The sequence below is a fragment of the Bos grunniens genome, chromosome 23, assembly GCF_055505025.1.
Source record: "Bos grunniens cultivar Pamir isolate PY7600 chromosome 23, Bosgru_T2T1.0, whole genome shotgun sequence".
Lineage (NCBI taxonomy): Eukaryota > Metazoa > Chordata > Mammalia > Artiodactyla > Bovidae > Bos > Bos grunniens.
This window is the reverse complement of record NC_141187.1, coordinates 40082032-40103622: the sequence shown is the minus strand read 5'-3', so window position 1 is coordinate 40103622 and position 21591 is coordinate 40082032. Positions and strand designations below refer to the sequence as shown.

General features: G+C 38.7%; 1 protein-coding gene and 1 long non-coding RNA gene across 4 annotated transcripts in view; one reads left to right on the top strand and one right to left on the bottom strand.

Annotated features, from left to right (window-relative positions):
- LOC147347678 (uncharacterized) overlaps positions 1–1482 on the top strand; it is a 302519-nt gene extending 301037 nt beyond the window's left edge. For all 3 annotated transcript variants that reach the window (XR_015152457.1, XR_015152464.1, XR_015152453.1), the window contains one exon: positions 1139–1482. The gene's annotated coding sequence lies outside the window, so the exon portion shown is untranslated. The remainder of the gene's footprint in view (positions 1–1138) is intronic.
- LOC147347677 (uncharacterized) lies at positions 187–20697 on the bottom strand. Its single transcript, XR_015152478.1, has 2 exons — positions 19795–20697; positions 187–943 (listed from the first exon to the last, which is right to left on the bottom strand). It is a non-coding gene; the product is annotated as an uncharacterized LOC147347677 (long non-coding RNA).
- Positions 20698–21591: the final 894 nt, after the last annotated feature.

Here is a 21591-nt window from a genome sequence, read left to right as displayed (position 1 = left end):
TTCATTTGCTTATCCATGAATTGATACTTGGAAAGCATTTCATAGGGGTGTTTATGAATATAAAGAGAAAATGTATGTGAAAGACTTTTTGTACTTTCTTGCATTCAGTAGATGCTCAATGCATTATGATTACTATTATAGTATTTTGAGTAGCAGTAGACACCCAGGTATCAGGTAACCCATCCATAGATTCATGAGAGATATTTAATGATTGTTTTTAAGATATTAAATCCAGGGGAATGGATTCACAGAGTAACGTCACAAAAATTTCGATAGACTATATTTTATGTTGACATTTTCTTATAGCTTTTTTGCCGAATATATTTTTATTTTGCAAAAATTTGTACCTCCACTCCCTTTAGAGCCACAACAGGTCATCCTTATGTGTGTGTGCCAAGCGGAAGTGGGTTTCTTCATTACCTGTTCTTCTATAACACAGATTTTCAATATTGACTAATGAATGGTCCTCACACTAACATTATTTGATCCTATCCTACAAATGAGCACATCGTCAATTACACAGAACATAAGAGAAATCTAGAAAAGCTTAAAAGAGAAAAAAAAAAAGATAAGGTTGGAAAAACATGAATAGTTTTTGATTCTTCTTTCAAATATGATTTCTTGCTTAAAAAATTATTTTGTTCATTTATTTTTGGCAGTGCCAGGCTTCATTGTTGTGCAGGCTTTTCTCTAGTTGCGGCTCACCGATTGCTTATGGCAGTGGCTTCTATTTTTGCGGGGCACAGGTGTTAGAGTGCAAGGGCTTCAGTAGTTGCGGTTTCCAGGCTCCAGGGCGCAGGCTCAGTAGTTGTGGCCCACGGGCTTAGCTGCTGCGTGGCATGTGGGATCTTCCCGGACCAGGGATCGAAACTGTGTCTCCTGAATTGGCAGGCAGACTCCTCATCACTGAGCCACCAGGGAAGCCCGATTTCTTTGTTTTTTTCTGGTGGACAGGGTAGAGAGGAAGAAAAAGGTGGAGTGTCAGAGCAGCATCTGCAGTGATACGCATATGAGAACAGGCCATGGTCTTGTTCGAGCCTCCATGACATCGCTGTGGCAAGAGAAAATGTAACTGAGGCCAGAATAAGCCTTCTTCCTTAAAATCTGTCTTTGACTCTGAATTATTTACTGTTCTCAGAAGAACAATACAGATCAGTGTGACTGACATCACAAGAACCAAAGATTTTACTTTCATGGAAACGTTTCAAAAAGTCACAGTGGATGTGCTAACCCAGCTGGGGACACAGGTACAATTTTCTTCTCTCCGTATCATTTTTTCTGACTAGGCGGGCAGCTGAATGACTCTGTAAGTGAGAGACCATTGTGATAGAAAACAAGGTGATGACTTGCCTCATACAGGATGGAATTGACACACAATCACCTTGGAGAGATGCAAATGCCAAAAACACAGTTGGAATTTTGATGAGTAATAATTATTAAATCTGAATAATTGAGTATATCTATTCTTAGGAATTATTTGACCCAATAATTATTACCCAGGAAAATTAAGTGTGTGTTTGAAATCCACATTTTATCGCCAATAACGAGCCTGTCAATTCCATCCCATTAGCCAGTTTTTCTTACAGGCTAGTGTTAATATTAAAAAGACACTGGAAATCAGTTCATAACCATATATACCTATAGAATCTATGGATTATAGCCTATCAAAATAAGTGACTACTTATGTATGGAACGTCTAACAACCTGATTCATTTAAAAAACAAATATAATCCAACCAGATAGCATTTCACACCTTTCATTCCAACAGTTTCATGACAAGAAAAGAAAAAGCATTTGGCATTATGCGTTTCTCGCAGCATTGAGAATAGGGGAATGTGCTAGTTTGTGGCAACAGTAATGCAGTAGAAAGTACAGAAGTCTTGCAGTTAGACAGCCTGGTTCTTATCTGTCATGATTCAAATCCGTGACCTTAAGAAAGTTATTCACTTACTATTCTAAAGCTTATTTTATTCAACTATGAAAAGAGGGAGGCGAGACATAATAATCAACTAAGAGGGTTGTGAAAATAAAATAAGATATATAGCCTGTAATATGTAAAATATGTAACATGTTTGGCCCATCATGGAAGTTCAGTCATTTCAGCATCCCTTCCCCTATTTATGTGAGAGATCACCGACTCCAGATTTGGGTGCATATGTCCAGACCACAAGTCTTGAGTGTTGTAAATGTCATTGCTCCCCTTAATTCTCAGAACCATTTTATTCTCATAACCATTTCATTCCCTTGGTTATGAGGAGACTGGAGATCTGAGAAAGAAAGACCCTCGCCCAGTTCACAGAGCTGGTCAACGACGGAGGCAGGATTGAACTCTATCTGAATCAGAGTCACTTGTCCAGGCTGTTTTACATCTCCCAACAGGAGGAATCTGCTTCACTGGGCAACTTCACTAGAGTGCCAGAGACAAGGGCCCTACCTCAATAAAAGAAAAGTAAAAGAAAGTAAAAATTAAGCCATTTAACTAATAATTCATGCCGAACTATATGTAGAGTAGAATTCAGTGGTCACATGGATTTTTCAAAATAAACTGATATTTCAATAATAATTTTTGCTTGTAGCAACTACTTTATGTTGTGTTTCCCTATTCACTGGCATTAAAAATGTTGTTATTGCCACAAGGCAACTTTAAAAGGAAAGTTGAGAAGAGCACCAAGCTGGGACAGAAACAGACAAGTCACCAGGCAGAAGCAGGAATTACCCAAAGCTGGCCTGATGCCGGAAACAGCTACAGCGGCTTTCATTGTATTTAGTTCATTTTATTTTAGCCGTCAAACCAGGTGGACAGAGGAACTGAAATAGAGTCCCCTAAAACTGAGTTCCCCTGCCAAGGTTATGATTCATCTCTCTGTCCAAGATCTATGCCCTTTCTTGTCCTGCCCCTGCTCTCCTAACAACTGAAGGTCATCAAAGAAAAAGCAGGGTCGGGGTGGGGGCGGGGGTGGTGGTGATGAAACCAAACAGGACCCCACAAGGCCTGCCCAGGTACAAAAATCCCTCTGTGCTCTCTGTTTCCTGTTTGTAGGAAAAAGGCTTCGTTTCCTGAGCCTTCCCGAGTTCCAAAGAGCAGACTCAAACAGCTGAGGATTAGAACAACAGAGTCACTGGGCTCTAGTTCCTCTTAAAGGGATATAGACAACAATCTGATGCATATCTTTGAGTTATTCTGCAGAAACAAAGACCCTCATCCAGGTGGAGGATGGTGATTACATGCTGACCACAAGCACTAAACCCCTGATGGGTTGCAACCAGAAGGTAGATAACTGAGAGTCTCAATGCATCACCCTGTTATCTCACAACCAACCAATCAGAAGATCCGTGAGCTGATCACGCCTCCTATGGCTCTCTCCTCTAAAATCGTCATTACAAACACTTGCCTGAAAGCCAAAAGGGGGTTCAGTTATTTTGAGCATGAGTGCCCTGCAAATAAACCCTGACTTTGCTGCAAATACCTGCTATCAGACTTGGCTTTCTGCACTGCAGGCACACAAGCCCTTGCTCAGTAACAGAACAATTAAAGCATAAATTTATCTTTGCATGCTAAGTCGCTTCAGTGGTGTCTGACTCTTTGTGACCCTATGGACTGCAGCCCACCATGCTCCTCTGTCCATGGGCTTCTCCAGGTAAAACTACTGGAATGGGTTGCCAAGCCCTTCTCCAGGGGATCTTCCCAGCCCAGGGATCAAACTCACATCTCTTACATCTCCTGAATTGACAGGCGGGTTCTTTACCACTAGCACCACTTGGGAAGCCCAAAGTTACCTTTAGGATTTTGCCAAATATTTCTCTCAAGAAGAGATGATTCAGACCTATTGTATCTTGTGTTATTCACAAAGTCAGGGCAGCCCTTGGTGACATGTTAGACCAAGTACTAAGACTAGAGGTCCTAAACTGACAACTTTCAGGTAAAAACACCATGAATTTTATTAGCAATCAGCCCATGAAAAAGAACACGTTGATTTAAACTCCAAACCAATATTTATGAATAAGCATTAAATTTAGATGATAGAGACTTTATTTAGGATGACCAGATAAAAATATAAGGCAGAAAAGGAAAAGTTCTAGATTTCAATTTGTTTTCAACATGGGTCAGTTAGCATAGATCATTGTTTTTCAAATCACCAAATAGTCTGTTTAGTGGCAATGTCGGTCATTTTAAAATAGAATAGAATAGAGTATACTGCCCATAGTAAGAACAAGTATTGTGGTAAAGTTTTACTTGTTATATATGTAAATGTGCACGTACATTGGTTAGTACTGGGTCACACTCTCTAAGATTTCTAAGTGTGTGTTACAACAAAATTTAAAAGTTACTGATGTAGATGGTGGCTCAGATGGTAAAGAATCTGTCTGCAATATAGGAGATGCAGGAGATGCAAGGGGTTTGGTCCCTGGGCTGGGAAGATCCCTTGGAGAAGGGAATGGCTACCCACTCCAGCATTCTTGTTTGTTTGTTTGTTTCAAGTATGTACATTTATTGGTTTATTCATAGACATTATCCTGGGGGTGGGGAAGGAGAGGGTGGGATAAATGCAGAGAGTAGCATGGAAACACATACACGACCACAGCTAACACAGATAGCCAGCAGGATTTGCTGAATGACTCAGGGAGCTCAAAGCAGGGCTCTGTGACAACCCAGAGGGGTGGGATGGGGTGGGAGGTGGGAGGGAGGCTCAACAGGGAGGGGACACGTACAGAAACCAACACAACACAGCAAAGCAACCATCCTTCAGTTAAAAATAAATAAATTTGAATAAACAAGTAAAATTTACACAGAAAGTTTTAAAAAGACATTATCCTAGATTTCAAATATATGTACTATAGTATGTTTGTTTTTCTCTTTCTGACTGACTTTACTCTGAATAACAGATTCTGAGTTCATCCACCTCACTAGAGCTGTCTCAAATTCATTATTTTTTATGGCTGAGTAATATTCCATTGCATATATGTACCACATCTTCTTGATCCATGGAATCACAGTCTCAGTGGAAATCACAGTGCACTGAGCTCTCCTGTCAAGGAGTCCCAGAAACGCCTACCGCTGACATGCCAGCCGTTTATCCGCTCACATGCATATGGCCTTACCACTCCAGAATTCTTGCCTGGAGAATCCCATGAACAGAGGAGCCTGGTGTGCTACAGTCCCTAAGGTTGCAAAGAGTTGGACGCAGCTGAGCAATTAACACTGAACTGGACTGATTTAGATAAAATCTAAGGGGACTTTTAGCTCTGAAAACCACATGATTCTGCTTTGGTCCAAATTGGTAGCACCAGATCAACTTTTTGCAGACCCAGAGTTTCCTGGAGATTGCTCAGGATAGAGGTTGTTCAGGGATGGACCCCAGAAGGGTTGCTGTAACAGAGCTGCAGCCCCCCAAGTCCAGGGCGGCTCCACTCTCTCCCCAGGCATATTTTGTATTGTTAAGCAAAGAAATAACTCAAGGCCTACCGTGTGGGCATATGCCCCCACATCTGGAGTCAGTGATAGCCCACACAAGCAGGGGAAGGGAGGCTGAAACAACCACACTCTCACGATGAGCCAAACACAGTATATATTTGATGCATTACAAGCTATGTATGTTATTTTCTTTTCACAACCCTCTGATTTGATTATAGTTGAGTCTCCACTCCCTCTTTGCATAGTTGAATAAAATAAGCTTTAGAATAGTGAATGAGTAACTTTCAAAGGTCGTGGATTTGAATCATGATGGATTTGAACCAGGCTGTCTAACTGTAAGCCTTCTGTACTTTTCACTGCACTGCTGCCTCCGCAGACTAGCACACTCTGCTCTCCCCAATGCTGAGGGAAATGCATGATGCCAAATGCTTTTAAGAAACACAATTTGAATCTTCTTAAAGATGACTAAGGGTTTTGGGAGCTGGGTGGAACCAAATATTCCTGTTGGAAAACCTTTAAATGAGGCGTGGAAGAAGAAAAGGCAAGAATGTAGAGAGAATCATAGACAGATAAGGCCCCTGATACCAGACACATCCTTTCAGAACTACACGCTGAGAAACAAAGTTTAAAAGAAGGGGGTTGGGGTGGGAATGCTGAATTCAGCTTTCACCAAGTAATGAACAGCTGGAGTGTTTCTGCATGGTTTACCCTAATGTAACAAGTTTGGAATTTTTAAGTTTTGGGGAGGAGAGAGGAGATGAAGTTCATGTTAGTTCTTGGTTATCTTTGTAGTAGTTACCCTTTGACACCTAGGAATCTTCAGCTTGCAAATCTAGATAATTGCAAGCCGTTCCCCAGAGCTTAGAGCATTAACGTTCCCACCTAAGGACCCTTGGCCCATGGAAAGGGACCTCTGGGGTGTGGAGGTGGGTCTTGGCTTTCTGGGCACAGCCCACACCTCTTCACCAAGCACTGGAGTAGCATTTCAATGAGGACAAGTTCACAGGAGAAAACTTCTTCACACACTGAGCTTCTGGTTCACTCAAATTTCTATCTGGGGGATCCTGGAAAACACCGAGGAGACGGGACAGATGTGCTAGCAAGCCATGAGCATCTGGAGAGTTTAGCTGAGTGGTTCAGCATCCACTCCAGAGGTTTGATGACCTCTTCTCATCTGCAGTGACAGAAATGTCTATTTCCAGACTGGCAGGGCCCCAACCCGCCAGGTCACAGTTCTAGGCGGAAGATGAATGGTATTGTTACAGGCTTGCCGTGTTTTAAAGACTTTGCTCAGGCAGCAAATTGGCCTGAGTAAACTGTGAAGCTGCTGAATCTGATTCCAATGCCCCCGTGAGATAGTTTCAGTGCCCATGAGGGGAGGGTAAAGAGGGTGTGATTCTCCCCAATCAAGAGACTAAATAGCAGCTGTTCCCATAGGCAAGCAGTACAAATGACTCTGCTTCTGAGATAGGCTTACAACAAATCCAAGCTAATCTTTGTGAAACTGTGCTCTAAATGATTAGTGTTAACACGCATTTACTAAGACAGTTGCATTATTTTCTCTCCTCAGGATTTCAAAGCCCAGCAAACCCCTCTCACCCGCCCCTCTCCTTACTTTGTCATTCCACTGCAGCATCTTTTTTGCACTTCTACAAAGAAAAAAAAGTCAAGAATCTGCACAAAGATGAGGCTGTTAGAAAAAAAGAAAAAACTTCATTCCTATTCAGGGCATGGACTGCAGATTCTACCCAATTATTTAGGAGAAATCAGTAGGTGACTTCAAGCCACAGGAGTTATGCAGGCAGACCAAATCCTTGAATCTATCATCTCTTAACATTCAGGAGGTGAGAGAATGAGCTAGAAGTCCAACTCAAGGTCTCAGGCTGTCTGTAAGATTTCTCTTCTTTCTGCCAGTAGCTTCTTAATTCAAACAGAGCCAGCTTTCCTAAAGGTTCCCTTCCATTATCCTAGTCTATACTCAGAATTGCATCCCACAGCTTCCAAATTCTATATGATCCAAATCCAGCCCAACTTGGTCACTTTTGTAATCTGATAAAGAATTATGTACAGGTTGTGATAAATGATTGATTAAAAAACAAAAAGGTGTCCATCATCTGCCCAAATAATATTGGAGAACTATTGAGACACTGGTTACTTTTATCTTGCCTCCATAAAAAAAAAAAAAAAAAAAAATGTATGGCGGCAACTTGATAGTTGAGAAGGAGGGAAAACAACAATCGGAGGAATAGAAGAAGGAAGTTTTGACTGTTTCAATGAGGGAGAAAGGGCCGTTAAGTATGGCTGCGTCCCTTTGCTGTTCACCTGAGACTATCACGACATTGCTAACTGGCTATGCGTGCGTGCGTGCATGCTAAGTTGCTCCAGTCATGTCTTAACTCTGTGCGACCCTATGGATTGTAGCCCGCCAGGCTCCTCTGTCCATGGGATTCTCCAGGCAAGAATACTGGAGTGGGTAGCCATTCCCGTCTCCAGAGGATCTTTCCCACCCAGGGATCGAACCCAGGTCTCTTGCATAGCAGGCAGATTCTTCACTGTTTGAGCCACCAAGGAAGCTATTCTTGCCCAGAGAATTCCACGGACAGAGGAGATGCTGACTGGTACACCAGTACAAAATAAGAAGCTTAAAAAAATAAAACAAAATATTAACATTCATTTTTAAACAAAAGAAGACCGGAGAGGTTAGATGAATTACTACATGGAAAATGTGCCTGCTCTCTTTTCCTTAGATATTCCTTAGACATCTGTCAATACCTCTCACCCTCAATCTGTTGCTCTTCTGTTCTTTTCCTCTTCTCCCCAAGAGCACACAAAGTTTAAAAAGACACCTCAATGTCAGGGTCCCAGCAAAAAATGTATCAGAAAACTGCATAATCTATAAAGAGCAGGATGAAGTAAGATGCCTAAGCTGTCATCCTGCCTGGGCCATTGTGAGAGAGCTGCTATGCGAGCTCCTAAGTAAGCAGAGACAAGGATCTTTCTCTTTTTTAATGTTTATTTGGCCAAGCCAGATCTTAGTAGAGGTACACAGGATCTTCCTTGCACTATGTGGAATCTTTCCTTGCGGGGCACCATGGAATGTAGGATCTTAGTTCCCCAACTAAGGATGGAACCTGTGTCCTCTGCATAGCAAGGTGGATTCTTACCCACTGCACCACCAGGAAAGTCCCAAGAATAATTTTTGTTCAATACACCTTTCCTCCCAGCCAGTTTGGCAGTATACATGTATATATTATGTGTATATAATTGCCTCTGTCAAGAGAAATAGGAACAATAAAATGGTTTGCAGTTTTGATGTCCAACCACAAAAAAATGGTATGGTTTTTGTGTCTTAGTTTCAAGGCAAGTATCAGTACATTGTAAACCTGGGCTGCTTCACTCATTGATATCTTCTGTTGAATGGATCTTTCATTCATTCGTTGGGGTTTGCTTCATCTCTTTTGACTAAAGTTTGTGCATATGCAGCGCTTCTCTGCTCTTCACAAATTCTTTAGGCATGTCTCCCTATCTGCAGTTTTTGAATCAAGAGCAACCTGATGGCTGTATTCACAAATGCTCTGACTTTTCTGAAAGGTTCAAGTACAAGGTTTCAACCAACTCCCTTTTACACTGAAATTTCTCTGGGGAGATCATGGTTCTGGGAGCTAAGACTCAGAGCAAGAGACAGACATAAAACCTATGTTTGTATGACACAGAGCCAGTCACTTTTTAAATAATTAATCAATTGTTCAAGAAAAATATTCTAGCCAATGAAGACGTCTATCAGAAAAGCTGTTTGGAAAATTCTTTGTAAAGAAAACCATCATGTATGTGATTTTTGTTTATTATTTGTCCTAGAAATACAGACTTAGAAATACAGACATTAGTTAGAGATATGTGGAAGAAATAACAGATAAAAGGAATTCAACACATATTTTGAGGGATCTGGAAAAAATGTGTTTTCAGTGAATATTCTATGGATGTAGTGAATAAAAATTACGAATTTGTATGTCTTAAAAGACACTTGTCCCTTGGAAGAAAAACTATGACAAACTTAGACAGCATATTAAAAAGCAGAGGTGTCACTTTGCTAACAAAGATCTGTATAGTCAAAGCTATGGTTTTTCCAGTAGTCATGTACAGATGTGAGAGTTGGACCATAAAGAAGGCTGAGCACTGAAGAGTCTAGTCCGTAGGACTGCAAGGAGATCAAACTAGTCCATCCTAAAGGAAATTAACCCTGAATATTCATTGGAAGGACCAATGCTGAAGCTGAAGTTCCAATAATTTAACCACCTGATGCAAAGAGCCAACTCATTGGAAAGACCCTGACACTCAGAAAGATTGAAGGCAGGAGAAGGGGATGATAGAGGATGAGATGGTTGGATGGCATCACCGACTCAATGGACATGAGTTTGAGCAAACTCTGGGAGATGATGAAGGACAGGGAAGCCTGGCCTGTTGCAGTTCAGGGGGTCACACAGAGTTGGACACGACTGAGCAACAACAATGTCTTAACAAGATTTCAACAAAAGAAATATGACATAAGGTAACTAAGACAGATTTTTCTTTTAAAGTGAAAATTAGATTTTAATTTATTTTTGTTCTTTGCTCTATGATTTCCCCATGTCTTCCTTTGCCTTTCTCCTTTAAAGGGCAAAGTAACAAAATTCCAGAGTCCAGGTGGACTCTTTAAACTCAGTCTTCACTTAGTCCTTCCTGACATACACTCTGATGTAAAGGGAAACACCAGCTTTGTTTTTTCCAAGTTCTGCCCTTGCTGCTGCTAAGGCGCTTCAGTTGAGTCCGACTCTGTGTAACCCCATAGATGGCAGCCCACCAGGCTCCCCCGTCCCTGGGATTCTCCAGGCAAGAACACTGGAGTGGGTTGCCATTTCCTTCTCCAATGCATGAAAGTGAAAAGTGAAAGTGAAGTCGCTCAGTCGTGCCTGACTCTTAGCGACCCCATGGACTGCAGCCTACCAGGCTCCTCCATCCATGGGATTTTCCAGGCAAGAGTACTGGAGTGGGGTGCCTTAGTCTACTCTCAATTAAAACATTCAGGGACTGGTTATCCATGTAGTGAAGTGTGTGGGATTTGTCAGTGTCCTCTGTCTTGCCTTTATTCCTAACTTTTACACTTTTTTTTTCTCATTAGCACTGCACTCTGACCACAAATGAAGGAAGGGACAGTAACAGCAGTTCAGTATTTTGGTAGAAAGATCAGCTGTAGTAAAAATTAAAAGGAGTGTCTTGAATAAGGTACAAGATCATCTGGGGTTTTTACATTTTTGTGATTAAGAGGTGATTAAGCTGTGTTCTACTATAACCACCAGTAAAATGAAGATGGAAGAACTAAGTCTCTTGAGCTGCAACACCTAATTGAATTCTGGGGATAGTCCAAAACAGGCCACTGTATAAGGAGATAAACCAGGGTCTTCTGTTTTCTCCTTTCTCCCCACCCACCTCTAATGAAGGGGTAGCTGCTCCGTGTAAATTTTTAAGTACAAATTTGAATGTTCTTCTTCTACTAATAAGCACCCAGACGACCAAATACAGACATTACTCACACAATATCAGCACTGCTGAAACTACACACACATCATTTTCTATTGCAAGCTGAGCAAGAAACAGCTATTTTTATGAATCTGCAGAGTGGTTTGATCGTGTACAAAAGGAGAGAGTGAAAATCACACCAGGGTGAAATTCATATTACACACATGAAGAAGATGACTTAACAGTCTGTGCACAAGTATTAGATATGGAATGAAGTTCATCTGAGCCCTTGGCTGTGAGAGAATCATTTCCTAGGTAGGTTGATAAGAAGTCTAGGGGTCCCCAAGGAGAGAGGTGTCTGGAATTCTCAAGGAGGAAAAAAGGACAAACTTTTTTTTCCTCTGCATTCCTTAGCATTATGTATCCTGCCTGAGGACAGTCTCTGGATTAAACCTGGCTAATCATGTCATCTTAAAATGTAAATTATGGGAGTAGGTCTGGTCTTTACAAGGATTATATAACAATAATGTATCCTGCCTGAGGACAGTCTCAGGATTAAACCTTCTGGCTAATTCTGTTATCTTAAAATGTAAATTATGGGAGTAGGTCTAGTGCAGTCTTTACAACCTCCAGACATTCTTTGGATTCATTGAGAGTATATAACCCCATTGCTAACACTAGCAAGGGGGTACCCTTTCTACCCACTTCTGATGTCTATGTCAGAAGTTTCTCTATCTCCTTTATACTTTAATAAAACTTGATTACACAAAAGCTCTGAGCGATCAAGCCTCATCTCTGGCCCCGGATTGAATTCTTCTCCTCAGGAGGCCAAGGATCCCAGAGTCTGCGTGGTTCAACAAAAACCTTTCAGCTGCAGCAATATACTCTAAGACTTTTCACTAGAAATATATTGTTAAGAAGTAAATATTTTATGCTTGATGTCATGATGGTGATTTTTTTTTCCTTTGGTCTTGGTTTTCTGTATTATTTTAGATCAGTTGTTATTAGGACTTTGTCAAGAAATGTATTTGAATAACTAATAACTGGTGTCTACTCTTCTAAGAGTTAACCCCCCTCTTATAAAAGCAAAAGCAGAATTTTATATATAACTACTTCCTTGGTACGGTTCACATTCATTATGGCATTGGAAAAGGTTAGAGAAAGCCACGGGGTGTTGTTTTAGGATTAAATGAAACAACATAAAAAACAAATATGAAATGATGGCCACACACTAGATGCTCTATAAACGTTAGCTGTAAAGCGAAATGTATGTCCAAAGCCTGATGTTTCTTTTTCCTGAATGGACAGTTCCACTTGTGCTTTTCCATTTTTCCTCATTCAGTGATGTCAGGATGAGTAGTTAATTGGTCCAGCCCCTTTCAATCTTTGTCCTCTCTATCTCTGTCTCACTTTCCATATATAAAATGCATTATGTAAAGTTCAAAATGAAAAAACCAAAGTTACCAGTTAGAGAAGAATAACTGCTGGAGATTCTTATCAGAGAAAAATACACTTACCTTTTTTTGTTTGACCCATTAGATTTTTAATCATGTTTGGTGAAAAAGGAGGGAGGAGCAAAATAGAAAATTAAACCCTATACTATTTGCATGGGGAAACTTGGAATTAATATAATGAACAACTTCATCATTAACATAAAATGAACTTAGTTTCAGACACTGTAATCTGTCTCAATGTCCTCCATCTGCTTATTGGACTAAACTGTGTAAGTATGTATTACTGGGAAAAACTAATATTTATCTTGTAAAGTATGATTTTCGACTTGGAGGGTGCCTAGATTAAATGCCTAGTGATTAAAGGAAAATATCTGGTATCTTTCTAATACACCCATGTGTCTTTACTAACAGTTGATCTGACGGAAAGTGATCACTTTAATATTTCAGGAGATCAGGTTTAGATATGCATATGCATACATGTGTATACATACACATACACATGCGTGTGCTTGGTCGTTCAGTCATATCCGACTATCTGCAACGCCATGGACTATAGCTGCTGGACTCCTCTGTCCATGGGAATTCTCCAGGCAAGAATATTGGAGTAGCTTGCCATGACCTCCTCCAGGGGATTTTCCCAACCCAGAGATAGAACCCAGGTCTCCCACATTGCAGGCAGATTCTTTACCATCTCAGCCGCCAGGGAAGCCCATACATACACACACACACATGTACAGACTGATGCACATATCCACTTGTACCCACACAATCATATGTCCAAAGAAAGAAAATTATACCGAAAATACAGTGTCCTTTAAAAAAATCATCAGGCCTCACAGTTGATGTTTTTGGCAATCCTATCTATGCAAGCAAGTGCCACCTGGACAAGACGTACAATGTCTCTGTTACTGGAAAAGTACCCTTGCGTGCCTTTCCAAATTCCCATTCTCCAGAGACCAGTTACTTTCTAAGTTCGATCACAGCAGACGAGTTTAGTCTGTCCTCGGAACTCAAATGAGTGGAAAAATGCAGTATGTTTTCTTATGTCTCTGGCTTCCTTTACTCAACATAACGATCATTTTATGTTGTTGAGTTTATCCTAATTTGTTTCTTTTTATTGGCACAGTACATGAATAATCCAAAAATTATTTACCCATGTTCCTCTTGATAATTATTTGGTTTGTTTTTCTTTTCTGGCTATTCACAATGAAGCTAATACCAACATCTTATAAAAGATATTGTTTGGACATATGTTTTTAGTTTTCTTGAATAAATACCTAGGAGTGAAATTACTGGATTAAGGGTAAGAACATGTCTAACTTTATAAGGAGCTGCCAAACTGTTTCCAGTATGGTTGGATCACTCCTATCAGTGAAGTATTAGTGATCCAAATGTTCCACATTCTTGGAAATATTTGGAATTGCTAGTCTTTTTTCTTTTCAGTCATCATAATTGGTGTAAAATAGTACCTCATTATGGATTTGTTTTTCCCTTGTAACTAATGATGTTGAATATATATTAATATGTTTATTGCCCTTTTTGAGAAATATATATTTAAATCTTTTAATCATTTTATATTAGTTTTTGTTTTCCTTTTATTGTTGTTTTGTAGGAGTTCTTTATGTATTTTGGATAAAATTCTTTTGTGAAATCTATCCATTACAGGTACATTTTTCTAGGCTTAGACTTGCCTTTCCATGTTTAATGGAGTGTACAATAAGAAGACTGTTTTAATTTTGATGAATTGCAATTTGTTCATTTGTATTTTGTGGCTTCCGTGGTGGCTCAGAGGTTAAAACATCTGCCTACAATGCAGGAGACCTGGGTTCGATCCCTGGGTCTGGAAGACCCCCTGGAGAAGGAAATGGCAACCCACTCCAGTACTCTTGCATTTCCAGTAGACTTGCCTTTCCATGTTTAATGGAGTGTACAATAAGAAGACTATTTTAATTTAGATGAATTGCAATTTGTTCATTTGTATTTTATCTGAGAAATCTTTGCCTGTCTCAAAATAACAAAAATACTCCTCTATGTTTTCAGCTAAAAAGTTAAATGATCAAAAATTAGTTATCTGTGTGTGGGTGACCCTTTTCCTAGACTATTCTGTTACACGGATTCATTTTTCTGTCTGAATACCAATACTACACTACCTTGATTACTGCCACTTAACATGTTTTAAAATTATATAATGTTAATCCCCCACCTTTATTCTAATATTGTAATTAGCCTCCAATTAAAATAAATTGATTAATTTTTAAAAAGTAGTTTGACTACTCAAGGTACTTTGTATTTCATATGAAATTTAGAATCAATTTATCAATGTCAATCTCTACCAAAGCTGCCCCATAACTCCTGGGATATTGATAGGACTACACTGATATGATAGATGAACCTATGGAAAATTGACAGTTTAAAAATATTGAGATTTTTGATCTGTGTACAGGGAATATCCTTCCATATATTTAGACTCTCTTTCATTCTTCTGGGGATATTTTGTAATTTTTAGTGTACAAAGCTTGCAAACTTCAAGTTAAATCTATCCTTTTATATTTTTGATTCCATTATAAATGGTACTGCTTTTCTCATATCTATTTCCAGGTGCTCACTGATAGTGTATAAAAGTATAATGGATTAATTATACATCGATCTGATACTATGCAAGGATGCTAAACTCACTTGTTGGTCTCATGGTTTTATATAGATTCCACTGGATTTTCTACACAGACAGTTATGCCATCTGTGAGTAAATACAGTTTTACTTCTTTCTTTGCCTTTTGTTTCTTTTTCTTGCCTAAATGCACGGGCTAGACTCTTAGATACAATGCTGAGAGAAAATGATGAGAGTGAGCATTCTTATTTGTTGTCTGTTCCTTATTTTAGGAGGGAAGCATTTAGTGAAGTATCATGTGAGTTGTATGTTTTTCCTAGATGCTCTTTATTGGGTTGGTGACATTCCATTCTATTTGTAGTTTCCTGAAGTTTTACATGAGAAATGAGTGTTGGATTTTATCAAATACTTTTTCTGTGTTTACTGAAATGACGATGTAGTGTAGTACTGGTTACATATAAGTTTGTAAAATTATCATATATATAAATTTATAAATATGTTTATATATATATTTATAAATATAAAAATTTATAAATATTTATAACATATATAAATTTGTTAATATGTTCAAGTACATTCAGTAATTGATTTTCATACATGAAAGCAACCTTGCCTTCGTGGGATAAACTCCATTTGGTCCTGATGTATTATTATCTTTTTAACATATTGCTGGATTCAATTTGGTAACATTTTGTTTAGAAATGTCACCTCTATGTTCACGAGAAATCTTGGTCTGTAGTTTCCTTTTCTTATAATGTGTTTGTCTGGCTTTGGTAACAGGGTACAGCTGGCTCGCATAATGAGTTAGGAATTGCCCCCTCCTTTCCAATTGCCTGGAAAAGTTTCTGTAGAAGTGCTATTAAATCCTTTTTTCTTTCTTTAGGTTTAATTTGTTGTTCTTTTCTTAGTTTATTAAGGTAAAGGCTAAAGTCATTGATTTGTGAGTTTTCTTCATTTAATAACAAGCATTTAATGTTGCAAATTTTCCTCTTAATGAATGTTGCATTAACCAGATTTCAAAAATTTTAACTATACTTTAAATAATTTACTTTTAATTGCTGTAATATTTTATCATAGGTAGGCAGTCTTGATTTAATGATTTCCGTTTTCTGTGCTCTTAGTGGTTTTTGAATAAATTTCTATGTGGATTATAATTGATTTGGTTTTTTGCAGCAATTTATTGATATCATTTTTATAGTTTTTAGCAGTTTTAAGACCACTTAAAAATCATTCTATTTCCAAATATTAAAAGCAAAAATGAAACCTATGATTTAATCATTTGAAATCATTCTATCTCTAAATATGAAAGACAAGAATGAAACCTACTATATAGAAGATAATTTAACACACTTTTAGTTCGCATTCTTCCATTTAGTAGTACTTGAATGCATTATCTATAATTTTAAGTATTATTTTTATGTATAGTATGAGTACCTATTCTTTCAACTGTTGTTTTATGACATTTAGATTTGTAGTATTTACAAAAGATTTACAAAAATTATTTTCACTTCCCTTCACACTTCACTGGCTTAATTAATCAATTCTTTACTATGATGATTTGCTCATTTTATGTTTTCTCTTTTGAGTCACTTTTCAGGAAACCACAATAAGTCTTTAAATAATTTTATTTCTAAAAGGTTCACAAAGTAGCACATTTTAAGACCTTGTTCTTACAGCCAAAAATTTAAAAACACATATCTACCTCTATTACCATCACAAGAAAAAAACAAATTTAGACCTGGTCTTTACAAGGATGTATCTTGCCTGAGGACAGTGTTATCTTAAAATGTAAATTATGGGAGTAGGATTGATGAGGTCTTTACAACCTCCAGATATTCTTTGGATTATATAACTTCATTGTTAACACTAGCAGGCGGGTACCCTTTCTGCCCCCTTCTGATGCCTATGTCAGAAGCTTTCTCTATCTCCTTTATACTTTAATAAAACTTTATTACACACACACACAAAAAATAAAATAAAATTTTTAACCAAAACTTTTCCCCTCAAAACTTAGAAGACTGTCTAGAGAAAAGCTTCATTGCCTTACTCTCTCAGTAGATTTTGAAGAGATATCTAAAATCAACCATTTTAAAAGAATTTTTAGATATCCAATTTGTCTTTCTCTCAGAATACATGTAAAATTTTTCTGATTTTTCATATTTCAAAATTTTGCCCAGATGGGTTTGAGTTTGGTTCCTTTTAAACTAATTTTGCTTGCAATGGAAAGAGCCATGTTGATTTGAAAACACTGGTCATTTTTCCCCAGAGTATCTTCTTTCATAAATTATTGACCATTACTTCTACTCCTTTTTTTCTTCTCTTTTTCAAGAATAGCAGTATTCTATGCGTATGACATAAGTTTTTGCCTCAAAGTCTATCATCTTTCTGTCCTATGATCTATATTCTTAGAGGGTTTTTCTGGTTTGTCTTGCTGATTGAAAACATCAATCTTGCAGGCTATTCATTTGGTTTCTTGCTCTCTTTGGCAAAGATTCGTATTTCTGCCTTTGTGCTTATTATGCCCTCGCAATTCTTTTTTCTCTCACTCAGCTCCTTCTTCATCACAATATATTTTGCTCAGTTATTTGGCCTTCCTCTCACATGTCATTCTGCATGCTACTAAGGCCTTCCAGGGTTTCCTAAAACCTTATTCTTGCTTCTCTAGAAAATCACATTAAAAGATACGTCATTGTTTTAAATCTTTGTAATGATGCTTACTTTGTCTCTATTTGCCTTTTTTTCTTTTTTAAACATACCAGCCATCCTGGTAATCTCTAGCCATCCTAGAAATCTCATTAGATTTCTAGCCAGAAATAATATTTTTTTTCAATAGAAATGTGTCCAGTTTGTAAGTCCAACAGTTAGTCTAGATACCCAACTAACACAATCCACTATACAGTACTATAATAGGCTTATAATACTCTTCACACCAATAATACACTAAAATAAACCCAAAAAATAAAACATTTTTAATCTTACAGTACAGTACCTCGCAAAGTACAGTAGTATATTACAACGGCTCACATACACAGTCTGGCCTCGAGTGAGCAGGTAAGAAGAGTCACAGGCTCAAAGAGGAGAGGAGGTGGGAGATGGTAGAGCCGAAGGATCACCAGCAACAGAAGAGAAGGGCAAGCTGCGATTTCACTCATGCCTGACGTTGATGGCACAGGTTCTGGTTCCTTGCTGAATTCAGAGGCTCAGCACTGAACCCAATTAACCTCCCTTTTCATATGACCCTATACTGCAATTCTGGTTTCCAGATTCTTTTTTTTTTTTTTTTGATTGTATTTATTTATTTTTTAATTTATTTTTATTTTTAAACTTTACATAATTGTATTAGTTTTGCCAAATATCAAAATGAATCTGCCACAGGTATACATGTGTTCCCCATCCTGAACCCTCCTCCCTCCTCCCTCCCCATACCATCCCTCTGGGTCGTCCCAGTGCACTAGCCCCAAGCATCCAGTATCGTGCATCGAACCTGGACTGGCAACTCGTTTCATACATGATATTATACGTGTTTCAATGCCATTCTCCCAAATCTTCCCACCCTCTCCCTCTCCTACAGAGTCCAAAAGACTGTTCTATACATCAGTATCTCTTTTGCTGTCTCGTACACAGGGTTATTGTTACCATCTTTCTAAATTCCATATATATGCATTAGTATACTGTATTGGTGTTTTTCTTTCTGGCTTACTTCACTCTGTATAATAGGCTCCAGTTTCATCCACCTCATTAGAACTGATTCAAATGAATTCTTTTTAATGGCTGAGTAATACTCCATTGTGTATATGTACCACAGCTTTCTTATCCATTCATCTGCTGATGGACATCTAGGTTGCTTCCATGTCCTGGCTATTATAAACAGTGCAGCGATGAACATTGGGGTACACGTTTCTCTTTCCCTTCTGGTTTCCTCAGTGTGTATGCCCAGCAGTGGGATTGCTGGATCATAAGGCAGTTCTATTTCCAGTTTTTTCTTGGCATTTTCAGCCAATCACTGCCAGAATCATTTTTTCTATTCCCACATCTAGAGTTAGCTTCATAGACACGCATCTTTTCTTTAGAAACCAAGACTTCCAGCCCCGCCAAAAAATAGGAATGCATGTTCTCATCTTCAAAAGTTCACAACTTGAAGGTTTGTACATAGGGGACTTACTATAGATAGGCTATAACGTCTCATCAAGTTAGGACTGAACTGTCAAGCATAGAATGTGTAACCCTCTTAGGTATGGATGAGCAAATTGAGACCCAGTGAGGATACAGGACTTGTCTATTGTCACACAATTAGCAACAGAGCTGGAGCTAGGGTAAGACTCTTATGACTCCTAATATTTCTTCTAATCAGGCAATTTTTCTGATTGGGATTATAATGTAGAAATGGTCCCATCTAAGGTACCTAGGGGAACTGGGGCATAAAGATGTCACTGTCATTTCAGAGCCCTTGCTTCTCAAACCACCACAGCCATCATTACCAGAATTGGTCCTGTGTTATTTCTTTTACCATCCCTTCAGCCCTGATGGTCAAATAACAGACCAGAACCAGGTCCAACAGCCTCTGCATCTCCAGGGGCTGTTAGAAATGAAGACCCTTAGCCTTCACCTCCAACTGGCAGAATCAGGATCTGCATTTTAATAGGACCCTGAGGTGATCTGAAAAAAACTTTAAAGTTTGAGAAGCATCCACCTCAATTTTAAATGCCTTTTATAGGGAGGGAGAAAGAGAGAAAGCAAAGGAGAGACAGAGAAAGAAGAGGGGGAAAGAAAAGTACCACGAAAATGTTCTCATTCCACTCCTGTTTAATAGGAAACCAGGGACTTACTTCCATTGTTTCCTTTCCTCTTCTTTTTCCTCTTTATTTTTTTCCCCAGGCTTTTTTTGTGGCTGTTGCTGTTATTATACTGAAGAGCTACATGAGACAGAGAGCTTGGCAGCCTTCCCACAATCCTCAGCATGTGGGAATAGCAAGTAACGTAGTGTTAGCCCCTGCCAACTGGTGGTTCCGTGTAAATGTCTCTGTTAACAACCAAGACCGCTGCTAGCAGCCATCGGAGCAAAGCGGCAAATCTGTTCCTCTCTCCGGTGTGGGAAACACCACCGAAAAAGTCACCTCATTACTTGATTAAGATGTATCAATCCTGGAAATTGCTGATCTAGAACACCGAGTCTCTGGCATTTAGTTCATTCTTGATTCAACAGAATAGTTTCATCCTGTCTCTTACGTATTGTCTCCCAGTACTACATGCCATGCAGAGAATGGTAGTAGTGAAACCTTTTTATGGGGGGAGAAGAAAAACTGTTTGGGGTCAAATCCTGTCTGCCGTCTCAAGACAGCCTTTCAGTAAGTCCTTGTGGCAAAAATGAGAAAAGATGGATGGTTCTGAAAAGATCAGGGTCCCAGAGATCACTGATAAGAGTTGGAAAATTCATTATTTTGTTGTAAGTGTCCTAATTCTATTTTGCAAACCACTGAGAATTTTCCTCCATATCTGAGGTACGAAGGCCCCACCCCACTGCCAGCCTGTTTAAATGCATTGTTAAAGATCCCCTGGAGAAGGAAATGGCAACCCACTCCAGTATTCTTGCCTGGAGAATTCCATGCGAAGAGGAACTCGTAGGCTACAGTCCATGTGGTCGCAAGTCGGACATGACTGAGCGAACACGCAGCAGCAACAACAAAGAACAAGTCTACCTGTACAGCCTCACACCCAGTTCCTCTCAATTTCTCCCCCTCACCCGCATAAGACGCAGTTTATCTAGCTCAGTCATTACCCACGTGGGGCAGGAGTGGATAGAATTTAGTGACAAGCTGCTTCTTTCGGTTATGATGTCACATTACCTCTTTAAGAGCAGCAGGTAGCCCATCTTCGGCGATCACCGGCACCAAGAGTTGAACAATAACAAAAAGATTCTTCCAAAAGATTGTGTTTTCTTTGAAAGCAAAGGTGAGAAGAAAGAAAAACAGGATAACACCCCCAAGAAGTCATCTCATGGCTAGTTATTTTCAATAAATACTTTCTAAATACTTGTAGCTGAAATAAGTGGGTTCCACTTTCCTCCCAGAAACACCTTCCTTGATTGAAAAAGGATGCAAATTTGCTTTTATTATCAACTTCCTGTTGAAGTTCAAGTAGAGCCATTTACCAAAATTTTGTGGTTTCTCTTTCATATTGCTACCTGGTCATGGTACGGGTATAGAAACGCAGGGATGACTATTTATTTATTTTGAGGCCTATGTACTTTGTTAGGAAAATAATTCAGCCAGTATATATTTTTTTAGCTTATTGGAATGGAAAAAGAATGAAAACCTGGTAAAGACAAAGAACACATAGGTTATATAGGAGCGCAATACAATTATGCTTGAAAAAGTTTTAAAATTGGCAACTTTAAAAAATAAGAACTAATTTAAAGTACATTCTGTTTCAAATAAAATGCGATCTTTCAAAAGGATGACACTTTTACATGAGTAGGCAAGTTAGGGAAAACTGTTGACCAAAACTGAACTGCAAACCTACATAGCAATACATGTATTTGAAACTACAAATAAATCTGGATTCTGATAGAAGTTTATGTGGCTCTCAATAGGCAAACAGAACTTGACACTGGACAGAGCGATTTA